This window comes from Callorhinus ursinus, unplaced genomic scaffold, assembly GCF_003265705.2.
Source record: "Callorhinus ursinus isolate GAN/ISIS: 27379988/994484 unplaced genomic scaffold, GSC_fseal_2.0 scaffold1, whole genome shotgun sequence".
NCBI lineage: Eukaryota > Metazoa > Chordata > Mammalia > Carnivora > Otariidae > Callorhinus > Callorhinus ursinus.
In genome coordinates, this window is record NW_027397063.1 from 127,443,376 (window position 1) to 127,468,495 (window position 25,120).

At 34.1% G+C, this 25,120-nt stretch overlaps 1 protein-coding gene and 1 non-coding gene across 2 annotated transcripts in view; one reads left to right on the plus strand and one right to left on the minus strand.

Annotated features, from left to right (window-relative positions):
* ZNF385D (zinc finger protein 385D) overlaps positions 1 to 25,120 on the minus strand; it is an 867,637-nt gene that overhangs the window by 512,153 nt on the left and 330,364 nt on the right. The window lies entirely within an intron of this gene.
* On the plus strand, positions 11,233 to 11,339 carry LOC112834364 (U6 spliceosomal RNA). The gene has a single exon (XR_003210869.1). It is a non-coding gene; the product is annotated as a U6 spliceosomal RNA (small nuclear RNA).

Here is a 25,120-nt window from a genome sequence, read left to right on the forward strand (position 1 = left end):
TTCACAGAAGTGAGACTGCCACTCAAGACCTGTTGTCTCATTGAGTCATTATCTGATTAAGCTACACAGGAAAAGATGTAACAGAGCCAAGCAGAAAATGTGTGTAAAGGAACCAAATATGATCAAAGAGTAGTGTGGTGTTCTCAGCGTTCCCACTATGCTCAGGAGATCGAAATTAAAGACCTCCAAAAAGGAGTGGCACTAGTAAACACTCCATGCTTTAATTGGGATCCCTGGGGGATATACCATGGGGGTAAACCAGAGGTAGACTAAACCATGCCAAGAATGCAAACTAGTATCAACTTAGTTCAAGGTCTGACTGGATTTAGGTGAATGGCTCTTTTTGGTCTGCCAGAGGATAGGGTAAATCATCACTAAAATTCTTCACACACAAGATTAATAGTGAAACTAAAATTTCTTGGGATATTAAGAAATACCACAAAAAGAAAAAAACAGGCAATACTAAGTGACACAAATAATACGGTCATGAAATTTTAAAATAACGGTGATTAATATCTTTAAGCAAATAGATGACCAGGTAGAGAATTTTCACAGAAAATAAGAAAAGAGTCAAATGGAAATTTTTTTAATTGAAAAATACTATAACTGACATCATAGTATGATAGATGGGACACAGCTGAAGAAAGATGAATGAAGTGGAAGACAGATCAAAACAACATCTAGACTATATAATACAGAGGGCAAAATAGATGGAAAGTACAGAGAGGAACATATGAAACATATTATATAACCGATGGACCCCAAAAATGTGTACTACATTTTTCATATCTGTATTATTTATAATTCCAAACTTTCCATCAACACTAATATGAATAACTACACATTGGTATGTTCATGTAATGGAAAACTATTGTGTTGAGAAATGAACCACTGCTACACACAAAAGCATTGAATCATTCAAACATAATATTATACAAAAGAAGCCATATACAAGAGTACATGCTGCATGATGCCATTTACATAGAACCCAAATATGGTAAAATAAATCTATTATTATTATCAGAGAGGAGTTAACTACTGGGGCTGTTAGGGATGCTAATAGTCTACTTTTTGACTCCATGGTGGTTATGCAAATGTATTTGCTTTGTGAAAACCCATCGAATTGTACACTTATGATTTGTGTGATTTTGTGTATGTATGCCAAGCTTCAATTAAAAAAATATTCTAAACAATTAAAGCCTAAGTATATTAAAGTTAAAATTAAAATTAAATTTCTGAGGGATGAGATGAATCACTTTCATTCTCCCACAGCTAAGAAAATTTCTTTGGACATTGATTGCCTTTGGCTTTCAAGGAATGAGAAGAATTAATCAGGAGAGAGGACATCAAAAAATGGGGAAAAAAGTAATAGGAGGTGGGGTATAGGATGTATGTATATCTCTAAGACTACTCAGTAGCTCTGTATATCCTTAAAGAAGTAAGCAGAATGGCGCCTGCTGGAAACCAGGTAAACTGTCTCAGCAATTCTTTCTTCTTTAGCAGTCCAGCAGACCTAAGGATAGTTGATGTAGCCAAAGGCAAGAATCAGAAACACCAGATATTAACAATAATAATAGTACAGAATTTATACAGAAATTATAAATCAAAGCTTTAATAGTACACTTATCTTGATGAGCACTGAGTAAAACATGGAATTGTTGAATCACAATATTGTATACCCAAACTAATACACTATATATTAACTACACTGGAATTAAAAATTTTTTTAAAAGTATTTCCAATCTTATTTCCAGGTAACAAATTATTTTTTTCTCTGTATTTTTTTTTGTTTTGTTATTTGTTTGTTTGCTTTTTACCATTTCTAGACATAAAATGTCCCAGACTTATTTGGAGCCCCTTTCACTGTTTTATTCCTTTTGATTAGAATTTCTTGATTCTAGATGCTGAGTTCCTTGACTTCTGTTTCTTACTTAGTTATGTACCTATATTTCCTAATCAAGCGCCTATCAAAGAGTAAGTACTAAACATATGTGTGGTGTCTCTTTACTAGCATAATCTAAACCCAGGATTTGGGGATGCCTGGGTGGCTCAGGCAGTTAAGCATCTGCCTTTGGCTCAGGGCACATGATCCTAGGGTCCCAGGATCGAGTCCCACATTGGTCTCCCTACTCAGCAGGGAGTCTGCTTCTCTATCTGCCTGCCGCTCCCCTTCTTGTGCTCTGTATCTCTCTCTATCTCCCTCTGACAAATAAAATCTTAAAAAAATAAAAAATAAACCCAGGATTTAAATTAGGGCTAATATTGTAGTATTTTAGATATGGTACATATTTTGCATTTTTTTTCCTAGAGAGAAAATAACCCAGGAACTATTCCATCATTAGCAAATATATATTAGGATGTATTTGTCCTTTTGTGATTTAAAATCCTGCTAAATTTTCTCTGAGATTAGAGGTTTTGCCTGTGATATGGCACATAAGTTTATGATCAGATTTTGCATTTGTCTCCAGACTAGACTGGATGTTAGTAAAAATTTCCATACACCTTTTTATCCAATTACTGTTTTGTGAGTACAAGGCATTCCTACTCATTATGTCTCTAGATGGCTCCCCGCAAATGTAATCAGGAAGAAAATCACAAATTGGGAAATTAACACTTTAAAAAGTCTTCCTGGGGAGTGAGGCTAGATGGCATGTGAAAACTACCTTAACAAGTTCAGTATTACCACAAATGTTTCCTACACAACTGAGTTCAATTCTATTAAAAAACTCCAGAAGAATTTAAAATGTATGAAAAAACAAAATATATTTGCTTCACATAAATATCAAAATCCCAACTTTAGGTTTTAAAAGGTTATTTGCTTTGGATATAGCTTCCAAGAACGCAGCTTCCCCAGCTCTAGTAGTTTGCCAATAGACATGATGAGATGGAGAACAGTGACTGTCTCTAGTACATGTCAATCTTCTTTTTCAAGTGCCACTTTGACAAAATGATGCCTGGTTGATGATTCATTTGCTTGAAAAATATTCTGGGCTAGATCCAAACATTACAAAAAAGGTGTACAAGAAGTATTTTGTCACTGTTCCATACAACCGCACCAAATAGAAGAGAGAAAAAAAATTCTATACTCTCCTACTATGTATAGTTAATTCCATACCTCACTATTAATCATAATAATATAATATCTTTACTATTAAATAAAACCTTAGAGTCAATTTTACCATAGAGATAAGAAACACTGAGGTCTAGAGATTGAGTTTCTTATCTAACACTTGACAGTTAATTAGTAACTAACCTGAACCACAATTTAACTACTCTAGCCAACAATAAGGAGGTTTTCCTGTAATAAATTTTTGGGGTAGCTCTTTCCAAAATGTGTGATTTTGAGGTTTAAATAAACAGGGAAGTAATAAAACTCTTGCCCCAGTCCAATAAAACCTTTACTTTCTAACATGGAACGTTCAATAATAATTGTTTCTTAGGCCCCTGAAATGACTACTATTTTTAGATGCTCCACCTCAGCAGATATGCTGAGTAAGGGAAGAAAGAAGAGTAAAATCTGCAGGAAGATTCAAGATGAAGAGGAGATAAGTAGTCAGGGACATAGAGCACCAGGGTGGAAAAATACATATCAAATCTTAGAACAAAGGAACTTGTATTAAAAATACTGGATGAGTATCAGTCATATATATTTACATGCAGAGTAACTACTGTTGTTATGATGGTTCAATAATATGTTCATAAATTCTTTGATACCCCTCTCTTCAAAAGGCAGAATGTAATTACTCTCTTCTTGATTTTGGGCTAAACTTAGGGATTCACTCCTAATAAATAAAATATGTTAGAAATGATGGTGCCTGACTTCCAAGATGAGTCACAAAAGGCATTGTGACTCCCTTTCTTTCTCTTGGATCTCTCATTATGTTCAGTCAGCTGCCATACTGTGGGGACAGTAAATAAGCCTTATAGAGATACCACTGTGGCAAGAAACTAAGCCTTCTGCCAACAACTGATACTAACTTGCTAGCATATAAGTCACCTTGGAAATGGATCTACCAGCCCTACTCAAGCTTTCAGATAACTGCAGCCCTGGCTAACATTCTGACTATAATCTCATAAGAGATCTTGAACTAAAACCAGGCAACTAAGCCCCGTTCCTGCCGCCTAGAAACTGCAACATAATAAATCTTTAATGTTTTAAACCATTAAATTTGGGAGTAATTTGTTACAATGCAATCAATAACTAATAATGTTGTCATGTTGAAGTGAAAAGTAGCGTCACAGAACTCATAAAACACCATTATTGGAGTGAGCCATATGAAATCACTGTTTCTGTAAGTCATAGATCAGCCATTCCATGTGGTTCAACCTATTGGACAGGAGCTCTACCAACTTGTTTCATTCCTGATTTGGACTGGACTTCAATCTCTCAGGACACATTGTTCAATGTGTTTGTCATTTTCTAAATTACAGTCACATGGTAAAATAGTCAGGACTTTCTGGCACAATGTTCTGATACAAGAGTTGGAAACCAATTATTTGTGGATTACCTCTTAGTTTAGACATGTAAAAGATAATTACTAGCAAATGATCATTCTCTCTTGCAAAAGGTATTTTGGGTCTTAAACTTGGAACAAATATTTGAATAAATGATAAAATATGTTTCAAATATCTTACACAATCCTAAGTACCAAGTCATTTTCTTCTGATCCTTAGAGGCACTGGTTGTTCTTAGAGCAACAGGTTTTCTTTGCATTAAAACAAACTGAGGGTTCTAGAGGGGAGGGGGGGAGGGGGATGGGTTAGCCTGGTGATGGGTATTGAGGAGGGCACGTTCTGCATGGAGCACTGGGTGTTATGAACAAACAATGAATCATGGAACACTGCACCAAAAACTAATGATGTAATATATGGTGATTAACATAACAATAAAAAAAATAAAAAAAAACACACAAACACAAAACCTCAGTCTGTAAGTATGTAATTACCTTAGAGTGCTAGTGCTCTCCTGATTTTAATCCCATTAAGATGCCTCAGCTGATGAGACTATGGACTCAGAAACAAACTGAGGGTTCTAGAGGGGAGGGGGGGTAGGGGGATTGTTTAGTTCGGTGATGGGCATTAAAGAGGGCACGTATTGAATGGAGCACTGGGTGTTATAAGCAAACAATGAATCATGGAATGCTACATCAAAACTAATGATGTAATGTATGGTGATTAACATAACATAATAAAATAAAAAAATTAAAAATAAAAATAAAAACACGATGGTTTATATATCTTAAAAAAAAAGATGCCTCAGCTGACCCAGGTAAAACAAAAATTAGCCTTTTGATAACTTACTTTTTTTGACACAGCCTTTGCCATTTACTCATTTCTATTGACAGAATATATCAAGCTGTTGAGTGAGAATTTATTTCTACTTCTAGACTCCCTAGAGCTTTCACATCTGTGCTTGATTTAATGCAAAGCTTTATGTGTAGCCTTTCCAGCACCAGATCACAACAATTTCTCATTTATCGTTTTCATTTTCAGCTTTAATTGAAGACAAATCTTAAATGGGAAGTTATAAAAATTGGTCAATAATTTACCCTGACTCCAGATGCAAAATTCTGCTATTACTTTAAAAAAGTTTTCTTCAATTACCTGTCTTAAGAGTTTGTAGGGATGTGTCATATATGAATAACCGTCATGGGGTATTTATTTTCTTTGAAAAAAAGAATTCCTGAGCTAAAATTCCATGATTGCTAATGAAATTATTCTATCATCTTTGGGATCTATTGACAGAGGAACAGATAGGGTTCTTCTCATGATTCTAACAAAGGTTTGGCCAACACCAGTGATTAATTGGAAGCAACAAGGAAATCTTCACAAATTTAAAATTAGAAATCATATTTCATTTTGTATATTACCAGAGCATGAACTTACCTAACTTCCTGGTAAGAGCTGATAATGTTAACTGTGCCTTTTTCTGGATAAGAAGATTAAAAATTGATTTTTATTTTCGTTTCTGTTTATTTATATTCCTTAGCATTAATTTTAAGAATTCTTGTGTATTTCTACTCTATTCTATTATATAAATAGGCAATTATTAGAGATCATATTTATACTTAATATATAATTTATGTACTATAAATGATCGTGTAAACACAGTAACTCTGGCACACTGATACTAGAAATAATATATAAAATTACCAATTGACTCAAATGTAAGTATAAAATCTTATTGAGTCTTTTTCTTATTTTATTTTTAGAGAGCTCAGCCTATCTCTACATCCTCTAACAGAGAAAGATTATGAGCTGAAACACCTATTGCTACCCACATGGGGAAATTCTGAGCTTCTTAAACCATTGGCAAATAATGTGTACAGCTTGAACTTCCTTTGACAACAGAATGCTACATTAAAGGACAACAAATCTTCTGGCAATAACTCAAATTTAACAGGTTACTATAGCAAATCTATCTTTCTAAACAACCAGTGTGTGATCCCACAACAGTATCAACAGTGCACTGTACTGAGAATTAGAATGCTTATATTAAAGCTGCTAATTTGCAGTGGGTTTTATGGAGGTATAATTTTCCATTGAAAATGTAAACTTCTCTGTACAAAAACACTTGAATAATTATGAAAATGTAAGTAAATCCTTTGCAAAAGTAATTATGGTGAGGGAGACTTTCCTTTGCCTTCAGTGTTTTATGAGTGTATTTGGTTCCATAACCAAACTAATTAAAATGTTGCAAGACACACTGAAATGCTGGCATTTTAGATGGAAAGCAGTTGTACTCCTGGCAAAGACTGTTTCATGTTTCTAAGGAATTCTGAAATTGTAGTTATAAACTATTCAGTCCAGCAAACTGAAAACAAGAGCCAAAATCATGCTCTCAGCTTTCAGATCTGTAGCCACATGCCACCACAAAGCCGTGAATTTTCTAAGTATAAAATGGGACAAAAAAACACATTTGTTTTGTTAGAAAACATTTGGAGAAGGGGGTGATAAAAGACTGTAGTATTTATATAATTAAAATAAGAAAAAAATAATTTGGAAGTCATAAAATTGTTTTAAGTTGATTATTTCCATGATTTAAAAATGATTAGCCAAATGGCTGGCAAATAATGTTTCCACCACAAATAGGAATGCTCTAGCATGAAAGCTAATAAGATGGAGAACTGTGTTATGGTACAGTCTCAAGAGCAGATACTTTACTTGAGAGCCCTGGATGTATAAAGCAGCTGCACAGTGATTATCAGGAGTACTGCATGCAACAGACTGCATTTGGAATTTGATATCCATCTTCTTCACTTTGGCCAGTCCTACTTTGGGCAAGATTTATTGAGTTGCTACTTTGTACCAATCACAGAGGTAGGAAGGGGAGTGCCAGTACTAAGAAGTCTAGTATGGTGTCTGTCTGCATGGATTTACAGTGCAATCCCTTAAGAAGGCAGTTTAGTGTGTTAGTGATTTATGGACTCTGGGGCCAGACCACATGGGCTTAAATCGCACTTGTCCACTAATTATCTGTGTGATATTGGACAAATTAATCTGTCCAGTATGCTCATCTGTGGAATAAGAATTATAACAATCCTACCTCATGTAGTTGTTACGAAAATTAAATGAGTTAGCCTACGTATAAATGCGTAATTCCTGGCAGTCAGTATTATATAGGTTATTTGCTATCATCTTATCTCACTCCAACTCAGCAGTGCTATAAATATTTCCTACTAGATAACATAATAGCTAATTTTACAGAAGGTAGATATCCAGTAATAGTCAAAGATCAGAAAAAGCCTCTAGAAGGCAGAGCTGTGGGCATCTAAAGCCTTTACTATGTGCTCTGCTTGCAAAATATAAGGATACAGTAGGGCTATTACAAACAAGCTCATGTTAAATATGACAGAAAGCATACAAATGACATCTGAGAGCAGTAGAACTATTTTTATGAAATAGAAGAAAAACAGCAGTTTAAAATTAAATCATCATCATCCATCACAGCTTACCCCTTCTAGATGCCAGGTACTAAATAAACTCTTTAAATGCTTTCCCAATGAACCCTGAAAGCAACCTTGTAGAACAAGCACTATTTTTTTTTCCCATCTTACAAGTGTAGAGGCTGAAGCTCAGATAACGTCATTAAGTTTTCCCAGGCTATACAGATAGTGATGAAGATATGACAAGAACTCAGGTCTCTCTGTGTCTAAAGTGTATGTTATTATACTCTATTGCAATCCTTATCATATTATGAGCATGTTGCCATGTCATTAAATGTTCTATACAAACATGTTTTCTAATGGCTGCAAAGTATTCTAGTGTATGTCTGTACCATTATTTATTTACCCCTTTCTGTCCTGTCAAATATTTAGGTTGTTTCTAGTCCCTGAGGTATTGTATATCATTTGCAATACAAATCTGCCTTACAAGTTTTTGTGTACATTTGATTAGTTTCTTAGTATAGATTCCAAGAAGTGAAGTCACCAGGCTAAAGGATGTGAACATTTATAAAACCCTTAATATAAATTGTCAAATTGCCCCACCAGCAATGTGATAGCAATTTGCTCTCCCTTCCATAATTTTAGAGCTTGCTCATTTCACTGCATCCTTGCCAATCCTGAATGTTAGCAATATATCTTTTTCTAAAAGTTTCTTATCAGATTTCTAAGTCTCCTATTGATGTAATTTGTATTTTCATTTCCACTGGGTGCTTGGAGAGAAAAGTACCATTTATTGAAAATAAAACATGTGGACAATACTTCAACATTGACTCATATCTATCTTTACCCCTCATGCTTCTCCTTGCATTCAATCTTTACTTTTCCCTTCACAGAATTTCCTAAAACTCCAAGTCCCAATTTATTGTCACAATGTTTGGGAAGTTTTCCCTACATCTCTAGACAAAGTTTGTTACTTTCTCTGACCTATGAACATGACTTATGCTATCATTTATTCCATTAGAGTGAAATTATGATTTACTTTTCTCTTGTCTCTTCCAGATTATGAGCTACTGAAGAAGATCTTATGACTTATTAGATCCCCAGGACCTAACAGATAGTCAAAATTCTTAAGCAAATTTAATTAGCACTTGCCACAAAAGCACAATGACTCTAGATTTCATTTAAATTTTCATTGTTTCCTTAAATTATGGATTTACTCATCAATCAATAGTGTACTTGATTACCTGCTATGGGACAGTATAAAAACTGAATAAAGGCATATAGTCGAATTACCTTGTTCTAAAAGAACTTGTTCTATAAAAAAGTGAAAATCAGCCTTGCTGATTGGTTGGAGTTAAGGACTTAGACATCATAGCAATGTCTGCTCTCTATCTTGTACTTACTATGTACACTTACTGTATGCCCTACTCTTTGCAGGACACGTGTGTGTGTGTGTGTCTGAGAATGTGTGTGTGTATGTATATATTTGTATATATGTATATATACATATACATATATACAGTGTGTGTATATATATTTTTTATTTAACTTTTAAACAGTCATGTTACTTACCTGCTATAATTTTCATTTAATAAACAAGAACACTGTGAGATATATTAGTTAACAGTTCCAAGGTTAAAGACTAATGGCAGAGCCATATTTGAATATTAGTCAGAGTGACGCCATAGATTGTGCTTCTGCCTTCCAATAATATAACGTAGTTAAAGAATTTAATGAGGGGGTACCTGGGTGGCTCGGATGGTTAAGCATCTGTCTTTGGCTCAGGTCATGATCTCCAGCTCCTGAGATCGACCCCCACATCAGGTTCCCAGCTCAGTGGGGAGTCTGCTTCTCCCTCTCCCTCTGCCTCTCCCCCTGCTTGTGCTCTCTTTATTTCTCTCTCAAATAAATAAATAAATAAATAAATAAATAAATAAATAAATAAATATTTTTAAAAAATTATTTAATGAGAATACTGATAAAAACAGCAGGTGCAAGGATGTTGGTGATGTCCAATTGTTTCTCTTCATTTTGAAGAACTATTCTCACGATGTATTGAAATCAAACTAGCAATGTTAAATATTCTCATTTCATATGCTTAGACTGTATTACAACTTGTTCTTGTAAAATTCAAATATTGCAGGAAGAAGAAAAAACAACTTTGTCTTGTTTTAGGTATCTTTTCAGATGGATGCAACAACAGTGAAGATATCAAATAAACTTCACAGAAATTATTTGTCAGTGAAACTCTCAGAAGATATCTTTGCTCTGGAGCATTTTAATGCGATGTAATGCCTTTGGTTTTTTATTGATAAAAACGACAACCAAACCACAAGGGAAATTCTATAACTCACTGAGCTTGATGTGTATGGCTGGACTTCTACATCGTTAAAATAAAACCCAGAAAGAGTATGTTCATTAATAGCAGATAAAACTTAAGAGGTATGGCAACGCCTTTTTAAAAACTCAACCTATTCTTTTTCAAGGCATATATTTCAAAAAAATTCTTTGTCAAGGGGTACATACTGCAAAAGAAATCCTTTTTCAAGGAGCATACATTGCAAAATAAAGTTTCTGCTGTTATATAATTGTATAAATTAGCACAAGAACTCTTCAGAAAGTACAAATGAGAGGTCATGCAACGGAACCCTTTGGCAGTCTGTTCAAGCCTACGTATGTCTAATGATGGTTTAAATACCTAAAATAAAATATTAAGGTACAAATAATTACAAAGCAAACCAATTACATTAAAATGTTGTTATCAAATAATTTAAAAAATGTGATATGGTCATATATGTTCTTTCTTTTTTTTTTAAGATTTTACTTATTTGTCAGAGAGAGCAAGAACACAAGCAGGGGAGTGGCAGGCAGAGAGAGAAGCTGGCTCCCCGCTGAGCAGGTTCCCTGGGATCATGACCTGAGCTGAAGGCAGATGCTTAACGAACTGAGCCACCCAGGAGTCCCAATATGTGTTCTTTCTTATTAATACATTAAATAACAGATTTCTCAGTAGGTCTAATGATGATTGTTATTTCAAGGTGGCCATAAGTATAAATAAGTCAGGTTAACTGCAACAACAACAGATTTCTATTATGTCTATTGGTGACAAAGTCACAGGAGTTGCCAATAGTAATAAGGTTTGTCATCTACATTTGTAATTGAAAGAAATGCTATATTTCCTCTAGAGGAAATAAAACTAAATATAACCAAAAATAAAGATGTGATTTTTAAAATTTCTAATCACACAGGTGCTCACCACCCCCCACCAAACAAGAGCAAAAACATACACAAACAAAAAAACTATTGGAGTCTATCTACAGACTCCAAGTTCAGAACTTCTATATTTGTGCTCACTTTGGCAGCACGTATACTAAGACTGGAATGATACAGAGAAGATTAGTATGGCCCCCATGCAAGGATGACACACAAATTCATGAAGCATTCCATATTTAAAAAAAATAAAGAACTTCTATATTAATGTGTTTCTATTTTAAAATACAATTTGCCATTTTCTTGAAAACTTAAAATTCTGATCACATGAAAGAGAAAAAAGTTGAAAGAGAAATTAACTATGAAATGCAAATACATTATCACAAGGAAAAAATTTTTTTTCTATATTTTGTATCTATATAAGATAATGGATATTAACTAAACTCACTGTCGTAATCATTTCGTAATATATGTAAGTCAAGTCATTTACCCCACACCTTAAACATACAGAATGCTGTATGTTAATTATATTTCAATAAAACTGAAAGAGAAATAAGTACAAACTTATAGGCACACTTGTATATCAGGAAACTAAATAAACAAGTATGGAAATGAAATTGTTGTCTAGATCAGTCATATTTCATTGATCTTAGTGACTATAAGAAGTCCAAAGATGTTAGTAAAATTTTGTTGTTTTAAATTTTACAGCATGTTGCCAAGAACATCATATTATTTTCCTTTTTTTTTTCTTTTGCCTGCCAGAGTCACACATTTCTCTCTCTACCCACCCACTCCTTTATAGACTGTATTTTTTGCAGGAATAGTCACATTTAAATAAAATCTTTGGATTAACAATAATCACAGTTTAAAAGAAATGCTATTCCTCTGATGGTTTTATTAAGAGGTGAACTTTAAATAACATTGTCTTAATCTCTCAGGAAATCGAAATTTAGATTTGTGGTTTGGCAGCAGACCCTATCGCTATTCATGCACAGTGATGCCAAAGTTAAGGCCATGGTTAATTACTGAAACAGGCAGAATTCATCTCTTTTTTTTTTTTAAACAGAAATATGAATGAATCTGCCAATCCTCCTTACTCTTTTTTTGGGGGCATTTTTAAAATTTTATTGTTATGTTAATCACCATACATTACATCATTAGTTTTTGATGTAGTGTTCCATGATTCATTGTTTACATATAACACCCAGTGTTCCATTCAATACGTGCCCTCTTTAATACCCATCACCAGGCTAACCCATCCCTCCATGCCCCTCCCCTCTAGAACCCTCAGTTTGTTTCTGAGTCCATAGTCTCTCATGGTTCTTCTCTCCCTCCAATTTCCCCCCCCTTCATTTTTCCCTTCCTACTATCTTCTTTTTTTTTAACATATAATGTATTATTTGTTTCAGAGGTACAGGTCTGTGATTCAACAGTCTTACAATATTCACAGCACTCACCATAGCACATACCTTCCCCAGTGTCTATCACCCAGCCACCCCATCCCTCCCACCCCCCACCACTCCAGGAACTCCGTTTGTTTCCTGAGATTAAGAATTTCTCATATCAGTGAGATCATATGATACATGTCTTTCTCTGATTGACTTAATTCGCTTAGCATAATACCCTCTAGTTCCATCTAGGTCATTGCAAATGGAAAGATTTCATGTTTTTTTGATGGCTGCATAATATTCCATTGTGTGTGTGTGTGTGTGCGTGTGTGTGTGTGTGTGTGTATCACATCTTCTTTATCTATTCATCTGTTGATGGACATCTTGGCTCTTTCCATAGTTTGGCTATTGTGGACACTGCTGCTATAAACACTGGGGTGCACGTACCCCTTCAGATCACTACACTTGTATCTTTGGGGTAAATACCCAGTAGTGCAATTGCTGGGTCATGCAGTAGCTCTATTTTCAACTTTTTGAGGAATCTCCATACTGTTTTCCAGAGTGGCTGCACCCAGCTTGCATTCCCACCAACAGTGTAGGAGGGTTCCCCTTTCTCCACATCCTCGCCAACATCTGTCGTTTCCTGACTTGTTGATTTTAGCCATTCTGACGGGTGTGAGGTGGTATCTCATTGAGGTTTTGGATTTCCCTGATGCCGAGTGATGTTGAGCACTTTTTCATGTGTCTGTTGGCTGTTTGGATGTCTTCTTTGGAAAAATGTCTGTTCATGTCTTCTGCCCATTTCTTGATTGGATTATTGTTCTTTGGGTGTTGAGTTTAAGAAGTTCTTTATAGATTTTGGATACTAGCCCTTTATCTGATATGTCATTTGCAAATATCTTCTCCCATTCTGTTGGTTGTCTTTTGGTTTTGTGGACTGTTTCTTTTGCTGTGCAAAAGCTTTTTATCTTGATGAAGTCCCAATAGTTGATTTTTGCCCTTGCTTCCCTTGCCTTGGGCGATGTTTCTAGGAAGAAGTTGCTGCAGCTGAGGTCGAAGAGGTTGCTGCCTGTGTTGTCCTTTAGGATTTTGATGGATTCCTGTCTCCCATTTAGGTCTTTCAACCATTTGGAGTCTATTTTTGTGTGTGGTAAGGAAATGGTCCAGTTTCATTCTTCTGCATGTGGCTGTCCCATTTTCCCAACACCATTTGTTGAAGAGACTGTCTTTTTTCCATTGGACATTCTTTCCCACTTTGTCGAAGATTAGTTCACCATACAGTTGAGGGGCCATTTCTGGGCTCTCTATTCTGTTCCACTGATCTATGTGTCTGTTTTTATGCCAGTACCATATTGTCTTGATGATGACAGCTTTGTAATAGAGCTTGAAGTCCGGAATTGTGATGCTGCCAGCTTGCCTTTCTTTTTCAACATTCCTCTGGCTATTCGGGGTCTTTTCTGGTTCCATACACATTTTAGATTTATTTGCTTCATTTCTTTGAAAAAAGTGGATGGTATTTTGATAGGAATTGCATTAAATGTGTAGACTGCTCCAGGTAGCATTGACATCTTCACAATATTTGTTCTTCCAATCCATGAACATGGAACGTTTTTCCATTTCTTTGTGTCTTCCTCAATTTCTTTCATGAGTATTTTATAGTTTTCTGAATGCAGATTCTTCGCCTCTTTGGTTAGATTTATTCCTAAGTATCTTATGGTTTTGGGTGCAATTGTAAATGGGATCGACTCCTTGATTTGTCTCTCTTCTGTCTTGTTGGCGTATAAGAATGCCACTGATTTCTGTGCATTGATTTTATATCCTGCCACTTTACTGAATTCCTGTATGAGTTCTAGCAGTTTTGGGGTGGAGTCTTTTGGGTTTTGTATATAAAGTATCATATCATCTGCAAAGAGTGAAGGTTTGACTTATTCTTTGCCGATTTGGATGCCTTTTATTTCTTTTTGTTGTCTGATTGCTGAGGCTAGGACTTCTAATACTATGTTGAATAGCAGTGGTGATAGTGGACATCCCTGTTGCGTTCCTGACCTTAGGGGGAAAGCTCTCAGTTTTTCCCCATTGAGAATGATGTTTGCTGTGCTTTTTTCATAGATAGCTTTTATGATATTGAGGTATGTACTCTCTATCCCTATACTCTGAAGGGTTTTGATCAAGAAAGGATGCTTACTATGTTACATGCTTTTTCTGTATCTATTGAGAGGATCATATGGTTCTTGTTCTTTCTTTTATTAATGTATTATATCACATTGATTGATTTGCAGATGTTGAACCAAACTTGCAGCCCAGGAATAAATCCCACTTGGTCGTGGTGAATAATCCCCAATCCTCCTTACTCTTATACAGAATAGACACTTATACCTAAGGTTAAGATGACATTTAAATTTTTAAGGTTTTTTATCTTTGGCAAATAAAATTATACCTTCTGAGATAAAAAGATACACTTTTGAATGAGAAGTGACTTTTTAAAAAATTTACTTAAGATAAATTTTGAACAAGCTGACAGAAGTGCAAAGCTATGCAAATAAAAGTTAAAAATATCCTTGAGGGGCGCCTGGGTGGCTCAGTCCTTAAATGTCTGACTTCGGCTCAGGTCATGATCACAGAGTCCTAGGACGGAGCTCCACATCAGGTTCCCTGCTAGGTAGGAAGCCTGCTTCTCCCTCTCCCACTCCCCCAGCTGTGTTCCTGCTCTCGCCCTGTCTCTAATAAATAAAATCCTTAAAAATAAATAAATAAATAAATAAATAAATAAATAAATAAATATCCTTGAGAAATAATGTGTGTCAGTGAGTGCCCACTCATTAAACTAATTGCTTAAGCTTTGAAAGGATAGATTATTGTCATATAATGTGAGTTTAAGCAATTACAATTCAATATTAAACATTCTCACCCCACCCAGCCACTTAGGGAATGGTCTTTTATGAGTACCCCTCTGAAAATTTAAATAACGAAGGAAGCGAAATAAGTCAATCAGAGAAAGATATGTATCATGTGACCTCACTGATATGAGGAATTCTTAATCTCAGGAAACAAACTGAGGGTTGCTGGAGTGGTGGGGGGTGGGAGGGATGGGGTGGCTGGGTGATAGACATTGGGGAGGGTATGTGCTATGGTGAGAGCTGTGAATTGTGTAAGACTGTTGAACTACAGACCTGTACCTCCGAAACAAATAATACACTATATGTTAAAAAAAAAAAAAAAGAAGAAGAAGAAGAAGAAGAAGATAGCAGGAAGGGAAAAATGAAGGGGGGGAATTGGAGGGGGAGACGAACCATGAGAGACTATGGACTCTGAGAAACAAACTGAGGGTTCTAGAGAGGACGGAGGTAGGGGGATGGGTTAGCCTGGTGATGGGTAGTAAAGAGGGCATGTACTGAATGGAGCACTGGGTGTTATACGCAAACAATAAATCATGGAACACTACATCAGAAACTAATGATGTAATGTACAGCGATCAACATAACATAATAAAAATAAATAAAAAATAACGAAGGAAGAACCCATTAGACAATTTTTAAAACACTAAGTGTGAAATTTCAAAATGCCACTTTTCTATTGAAAATGCCCCTTCCTTTGTTCCAACAGGCACTTATAGGAGTGGGAATGAGTGTTAGAGTAGTTAAAAGCAGAAACAGAAATATATCAAAGGCCATTATATTGAGATTTATCTCTATCTAATGACTGACTATTCACAGGTTTTAAAGTTTTAAAAGCTTTTTTTTCATCCTTGAATGTGCCTTTTTGAGCTTTGACTATAAATGTAAAGGAAAGAATAGCACTTTTATGTATTTAATACAGCCTAAGAATTCCACATGATGATTTGGGTTTGGATCATTCTTTACTCATCAGATGCACTTTTCTTTTCTTTCTTTTTTTTTTTTTAGGAAGAGGCAAAATGAAAACATGTAGATAAATTTACATCAGGCTTTACTTTTTCAGCAGAGGAGGGAAAGAAAATTAATTGGTGCATCTGTAGAAGACAAAATATCATCCGTGTTGATATCCATTACGAAAAAGTCAATTGCAAATGGTTTGGGGGTTTTTAGTCACAAGATAATCTGGGTTATATTTCTTTATGTGTTTTACTTAATGAAATGCTTATGAAGTTAGAAATGTTTGCAACACAATATTTCAAATTTATAAGCTTAGGAAAATACAGGAAGTTGGATCACAGGTAGAAAATGAGAAACAAAATAGCAATAAGATTAAAAAGACAACTGTAGAATGGAGAGAAAAGTGGGAAGAAAGGGAAATAAATGGGAATAGAAGAGACATCAAGAAAGAACACCTTTTATTTTTGTAGTACAGCAAATTAGATTTGTGAAGAAGTTGTAAAAACAAAAAAATCCTTTGAAATAAAAAAAAAGAATGAGCTTGTAAGGTAATACCAAAACCAAAGAGGAAGAAAGTGTGCCAAGTAGAAACCATGTGAAGCTGGCATAGAGATGGTAGAGACAGGGTCCTGGGTTTTCATAGCTCTGCCAAGAAAACATCAAACCATAGGTCTTGTGAAGTGTGAAGTTGCTCATGGTGTCAGTTTGACAAGAGTTAGACTCAATTTTGTTTTTTTGTTTTTTTTTTAATCCTCATTTTATTAATGTTTTTGAAAAAGGAAATTATGTGGTTTAAGAAAAACTATTTGAAAAGGTATGTGCAAGGAAGTTTTCAATTTCATCCACACACTTCTATGCTGGCTTCACCCACTCCTATTAATAAACATTATCCTTAATTTTCTGTTCATCTTTCTATGTTTCTTTACGCAAAATAAGAAACATTCTACCACATTCTGATTTTTTTTTCACTCAACAATATATATTCTGGAAATCATTCCATAGAAGTTCCTAGGAAACCATCTTCATTCTTTTTAACATCTGACTAATAGTCTTTTGTGTAGGTCTACCATAGTTTTGTCAAATTAGGCTTTTATGGGTATTTATTTAGTTTTTTTCCAAAATTTTGCTATTACAAACAACATTGCATGAATCATCTGTATGTACGTTGTTTGGTATATATGGAGGTTTATCCTCAGTGTATATAGCTATAAATATATAGTTATATAGCTATAAAGTATTCACTGCAAGTTCAACGGAAAGTGCATCTATACTTTTCATAAATATTACAAATTCTTCCCCACAGGGATTGTGTATACCTATCAGTAATGTATGAGAATATTTCTTCACAGTTTCATCAATAAAGTGTACTTCCTGGCTTTTGAATTCCTGACAATATGTGAGAAATAATAGTTCAGTGTACTTTTAGTTTACATTTTTAAATTTATGAGTAAAAGTTAATAACCATCATTTGCATAAGGGCCATTTAGATATGTTTAATTTGAACTGTCCATGTATTTTCTTGACTTTTGTATTGGGTTTTCAACAATTTTATATATTATATATAGATATAATATATATAAACTGCAATGTGATATATCTAGCTTATATATACATATATATAATATACATAATAAATAATATTTTCTCCTAGTTTATCATTTATTTTTTGTATATGGAGTCTCTTTATAATTTTTATATGGTCAAATTTATCAATTTTTCTTTATTATACATGAATTTTGAGTTTTATTTAGGTTTTCTCACATCTCTGTTATAAAGGAACTTTATAATTTTTTAATACAGTCCTTTAATCTTCTTCTAGTCCTTGTATAGTTTATCTCTCTACATTCGAATTATTCATTCATTTGGACTTTATTCTGGTGTTCAGTGAGAAGGTCCAATTTTATTTTTTTAATGGTTATCTAGTTGGCTTACTATTTATCTTTAAAAAACATTTATTAGATGAGCTTTGAAACTGAGACTCCTCATAAAATTTAGACCTTTAACCTGCTATACTTTCAAAATAAAGTAGACTAGAAAAATAGTCATTGGAAACAGAGGGAGTTGATGAGGAAACACTGTTATTGGTCTGTGTTTTGAGGAAAGTACTTTCTAGAATATAAGGCAAATGTCAACAACCTTAATCACTTTCACTTAATCACAGGCTTGGTTTTTCTACCTACAATGAAATTAAATTGAAAAGTAAAAAGAAAATACAAGGAAAAAGTGTGTGGAAATTTTTACACACACTTTGAGTAACAAGAATTAAAATTGGGAAGTGCTAAAAAGCAATTACAAAACTACTATGAAACAAGGCAAGTAGTAATTAGCTAAATCAGTGTGTATAATAAAATTGTACATTTAAACTAATATTAAAAAATAAAAAAGTCTGAAAATGAATGAGTCCCGTGCCTACCAGGAAGACAGAATTAAAATCATATAATAAAGCAAAAGAGGTTGGAACAAAGGAAATTAAAAAAAAAAAACAACAGATAACAGAAAGAAATCAAAATATTACCAAGTTGTACAAATCCTAGTATTAGGAAAGATGTGGAGGAATGGAATTTTCATGTACTGAAAACAGAAGGGCAACTTGGTCAAACTTCTTTGGAGAACAATTTATCTAGTTTATTTAAGCCACAATACACCTTAAAACAAGCAATCCCAATAATCCTATCCTCGCATGAGCAGTCCACTAAAACGTATGTAAAAATGTTGATTCAAATAACAGGGAAAAATTGTAAGTAATATCCATATCTACCAACAAAAGAATAAATTAATTTTGATATATCCATACTACAGACCATTATACAATATCAACTAATCTTGAAAAAATAAATTCAGTGAGAAGTTGCAGAAGGTTATGTGAAATATACAAAATTTTTATGTTTAAAATATGCACATTTAATACTAAAATATGGAACTTAAAAAATATTTAATTTTTATGTATTCTCTATATCCAATGGGGGGCTCTAACTTACAACCCCACGATCAAGTCACATGTTCCATTCACTAAGCCAGCCTGGTGCCTCTAAAATACAGAATTCTTAAATTCCAAAATGTAGATAGTAGTCAATTCTGGTTAAAGAAGAGACAGGCAAATTTTAAAGTGGTATTCAGGGGCCATCAACTGCATCGCCATGTTTTATTTCTTAAGTTTGGTTATGAGTATACAGATTTTTATTATATGGAATCTACAGTTTTATAAATAATGCATTACCAAAGTATTACAAAAAAACAAAATTAAAAAAGAAATGAAAAAGGAACAGGATAGAAGTAGAAATAACCATAGGAATAGAACCAGTAGATTGGAGGATAAAAGGGCATAAAGGGAAAAGGAAGAAAACAAATTATCATAGTCCCTTCTAAAGGGTTATTAAAGTCCTACAATTAGGCTAATCATCCACCTGACTATATTTGCCCTTTGTAACTTATTGCAGGGAAAATACAACAACAACACATACAAACAAAAAAAGCCTAAGAGATATTTTAAGACTAGAATTAATAAAATATGAAGAAAATATGTTATTTATTTTAAAAAGCAGCTTGTGTGAAAAAGCAGGTGAACATGAAAGGCAGAATAATAAAAGGTGGAAAGATCAGGAGCCATTTTAGCAGTTGTTGCCATAAATACCTTATTAGTCTATGTCACAAAACTCAAAATATTTAGGAAATTAACTTTGGGGCAGAGCAAATTCACAAGAGTTCTACACACATAATTCATCAACAGCATCCTTTCTGCCTTGGTAAAGGAAGAAACACTCTCTCTAAAAACAATTATTTACTCCCAATACCAATTCACCTCTAAGCCAGCTCTTGAATTTGTTGAGGGGACAAACAAAAGAGACCTCCATTGAGTTTTCTTTGTGTAGAGTTAAACCTGTGTCCTGTCCAGTGTGCAGACTGGGAGTCCAGTACGATGTACTTGGATAACTACATTTCAAGCCTAGAAATCCAGAATCTAAGACTCTCTGACTCTTGCACACAAGGCATCCATGGACCCAATACTGCAAAAACATTTCAGGGTCAAATTTAACCCCACAGGCAGAAGATAACCAGCTGGATTTCTTTCCAGGTGTATCACTATCTCTTTATAAGAATTTAACAATTTCTGCTCTATTGTGTTAGTAATTATTTTGATAGATGTTGTTTGGATTTTTTATATTTTGAACTGGGAAAATGATACAAGGAAAGCTATTTCAATAAATCTTGTCTGATTTTTTTTTTCTTTTCAGCCTTTCTCCTGCCCACTCCCCAATCCCCAGTGAAAATATCATTCATTCAGAGCTAAATATACATGGTAGAATCCTGGAAAGAATATTTCAACAGATCATAATTGAAAATGTTTCATTATTAATACAACTCATTGAAAACATGATATGTGAATTTTTAGTTTTGTTAATGAATCACCCTTAAATTGTTCCCTGAAGCATAATAAATAATTACTTAATTACTTAGAGCTTGACGTATTTTTGCACATAACTTTCATAAATTATGAGTAAATTCCACTGTGTTTATGGTTTCTAAAATAACTATATGTAAGCAAAAATCCCCAATAAGAAAGCTTTTTATGGAAATAAATACAAACTATGGCTACATGGTAACTTTTTAAAAGATTTTATGTATTTATTTTATTTGAGAGAGAGAGAGAGAGCAGGGGGAGGGGCAGAGGGAGAGTAAGAGAGAAAATCCCAAGCTGACTCAAGGTGGAATGCATAGCCAGACGCAGGGCTTGATCTCACAACCCTGAGATCATGACCTGAGCCAAAACCAAGAGCCAGAGGCTCAACCAACTGAGCCACCCAGGCACCACTGGCTAGGTGTTTATTTTAAAGCACCTAAAAATATTGAAAAATTGTATACTTATTCTTAGGGAAAAAGTCATGTCTAGATTTTATTAGAGCATTATCATCTGCTTCCAAACACATCTATCACTAAAGTAGAGGCAAACTGCCCAAGAATGAACTCAGTACTGGGTTACTGTCTACCTGACTTCATTTCTTCACATTGATAAGCTTAGTAGATTCAGCTTACAACAAGAAGGGAACAACTCTTACTATCATGGGATTTAATGGAAACATAGAAAAGAGATACACATAACAATAAAGTTTGATATTCCTTAGGAACTTTTAAATTTTGATGCATAAAATAATGTTATGGATGATCAGAGGAACATTTTGGAATCCAAGTAATAGTAAGTTAGGAAATGGGTTGTATTAATAAGTATGGTTGTAAATATCTAATGATTTAGTAATATAATCTGTAATTAATAGAACAATCATTTAATATTTACAACAATCCCTTGAAGAAGGTAGGGAATTATTATTATCCCATTTTTAAGAAGAGAATTACTGAACACATAGTAACATGGTAATTTATCTAAGGTCACACTTTTGGTAAAGTTGTTGAGCCAAAACTCTAAGTCTAAAGACAATAATTACGCTACTAACAATACACCTTGTAATTAGCAGCACAAATTAAACACCTTTTAAAAAAGACATGAGTGGGTAGCAGCTTTCTTCTTCCCCCCTTTCTCCCTTCCGTTCTTCTTTCATTTCTTCCAAATATTGTGGCTCAATATACACATAAAATAATCAGTACATGTGCATAATATCAAGCACGGAGTTATATTCACTTTCTACAAGAAGGAATCCAGAGAGTCCAGGACTCTTCTAGAATCATTAGCAAAATTTGTTTTTCACTCTTCTGGGGAGAAGTGTGTTGTTTTCAATACTAGATTTTGAAAGGGTACATGACATACCACCTCCTTGACATTTTAAGAATTATTGTCCTGAAGTCTTCACATTTGCAAGCTTGAAATGCACAGCACTTTCTGAACTTTACCAAAATATTGGTTCCATTAATAATCATCAAATGTTTGGTCAATCCTAAAGGGATAACACACTAAATATATTCCACAAATGTGTTTTAAAACTAAAACCTAAAGTACTTTATTTGCATTAGCAGTTGTAAAACACTGCTCATAAAATTTTCCTCATCCCCTCTCTCTCTCTATCCCACTCCCTCTTTCCCTTGTTCCAATATTCTCTCTTCCTCTTCCTCTCCTCCAGAAAAACACATGTGCTCTAGAAAGTGCCCCAAATGGGGAATTATAAAGATGAACAAATTATGATCCCTAAGTTGTAGTCTAATTAGTAGGAGATCAGATCATATCCAAACAAATATTCAAAATATTTAGTATAAGATAAGAATATTGTTGTGACAGCAGCTTGGTATATATTCCTGAGCTGGCTTCTCCTGCCCTCTCACTTGACAGAAAGGACAATGACTTATTCTGGTCTTTAGATACATTCAGAGTCCTCCAAGTGTGACGACCCCACTGTGTTACAGCATAGGGTTAAGAACATTTTCCATGAGCTGCTAAACACAGAATTGTTAGGAACTTGGAATTAGTTTCCATCTGATTTTAAGTAATGGCAATAGATTATATTTATTAAAAATGTATATGGTCAAAGTGAGAGTTTCTCGGTCAAGAGTGATTGTAGGCTCTGGTCAAAGAGAGCTGACTCAACAGCAGTGTTTCACTTTTATACTTCCCCAAATCCCATTAGAATTATAGAAGAAACGTAAAATTGAAAATGAATCCATATTAGTACTGTAAAGTAGAAGAAGACTATTAATAGAACAAAATCTGAGGAATATATGGGAGATTTAAAGTAGATGAGCTCAAACAGAAGGTAAAACCTGAAAAAGCTAACAAATAAGCAAACCACACAGGTTAAAAAGAGGGTGACTTCCTAAGATCATCTATAAAACTGTTTAAATATTGAAAAAAATATATTGGCTTCAAAATACAAAAAGTAAAAACCTCAAATGAAAAACACACTTGCTTAAATGTTCACAGAACTTAAAATTCTAATAATTGTCTTACCCTTTAGACATAGCATATATAAACATTTTATTACATTTGTTAATGAAGTTAGATATTCTCACTTTGCAAGAATCCCCAAGTATGATGATGATTACTGAGAAACTAGAGCCAACTGTATTAAGTTAGTTACTTTATACCAAAATTTTTTAAATTATTTTTTGTCTTATAAAATTTTCTTTTTAAAAGATTTATTTGAGAGAGAAAGAGAGATATCACAAATGGGGGGAGAGGCAGAGGGAGAGAATCCTCAAGCAGACGCCCCGCTGAGTGCAGAGTCCTATGTCGGGCTAGATCACAGGACCCATGAGATCATGACCTGAGCCAAAACCAAGAAGGGGATGCTCAACTGACTGCAACCAGGTGCCCTTCAAAATATTGTCATTTGTTGTTGATGTAGGAATACTTTAATGTGTTTTATATTTGGGTTATTGCCTCCCAAAAATAACTGAAAAAAATGTATTTTCTAAGTAGAGCTTTGAGATAGCTCCAATAACTCAGGTAGCAGTGATGGAAGCAAAATCAACCCATGGAGTAACAGGTAGAAAACTTAGTTAAGTAGCTGGGTAGCTTTGGAGGTTGAGCCAGACTAAGGCTTTAAGTACCTCTTGCCAAAGGCAATCCCTGAGGAGACAAAGTGAGTGAGAAGGTTGGAGGATGAACCTGGGTGGTGCCTCAGGGACTGTGTGTTTCCACAGGAAAACAAACCAACTGGACAGTAGGTTTCCAGCATCATCATCTAATGAGTCATACAGATCTTCAAGAGTACTGAGTTAAGACCCTCTGTTAATAGTTTTGGTCAATCAAGACCCTCATTTACATATAAATGTATATGTAAGCATATATATGTATATATAGGTACTAATTATAAATATAAACAAGCTGTCCAAATCACAAAATATTTGAGGAAAATCATTGGCAGTTAAGTCTGTAAAAGCAAGGAGTAAACCCAAGAAGCAGAGCTGAATCAGAAAAGAGAAGAAATCATTGGGAAAAAAACATGTAATTTGTATCTTCAAAGAGTTTCAAGATACTATCATATAACTAAAAATAGAAAGCCCTGTTATTTTAAAAACAAAACCAAAAAGAATCAGGGTTCTTTGAAATTAAAAGCATAGCTGCTAACATTTTTAAAGGTGGGGAAAAAAGAAAGAAAACAAAAAGAAAAGCAAAGTCAACAGAAGTAGAGAATTGTCTAAAGGCAAAAGATTAAATCAGTATAAAAGCAAGGAAAGAGATTCTTCCAGAACACAGAATACAGAAGCATTAATACATCCTCAAGCCCAACAATCCTAGATGGTGAAATCTCCAAAGATAAAAACAACAATCCTAAAAACTGCCAGGAAGAAGAAAGATGGTATCTATGAAGAAATATGAACCAAACTCATTTATATCAAGAAATAAGGAATGCTAACAAAACAAAAAGGCAAAATGTAGCACTATATAAAACCTGCTAAGAAAGTTTTGAACTTGAAATATACACCCACCCTCCAGAATATTCAAAACAGAGAACTTTTTATGTATACAAATACTCAGAAGACTTATCACCCATGGAACTTTAAAAAAATATGATGCTTTGTGTGTGCAAACTAAAAAATGGATTGACGGGAAAATGAAGACATGACATACAAAAAATAATGAACAAATAAAATTTCTGAGAATAGTAGTTAACTTAATATATTTCTTAATAATTGCACTTCTCACAAAACAAATGTATAATGCAATAAAATTGGAAATTAATAAATGGTTGAGAGAAGTAATCTTTGGAAACAGAGTTCACAATTTTTTTTTTACAGAGTTCACAATTTAAAAAAAAGCTAAAAGTAAAGGCTACAAATTAATCTGAAAACTGTTTAAAGTAGCTCTTACAAAGGTTTGAGGAGAGGTTTGGAGGCAGAA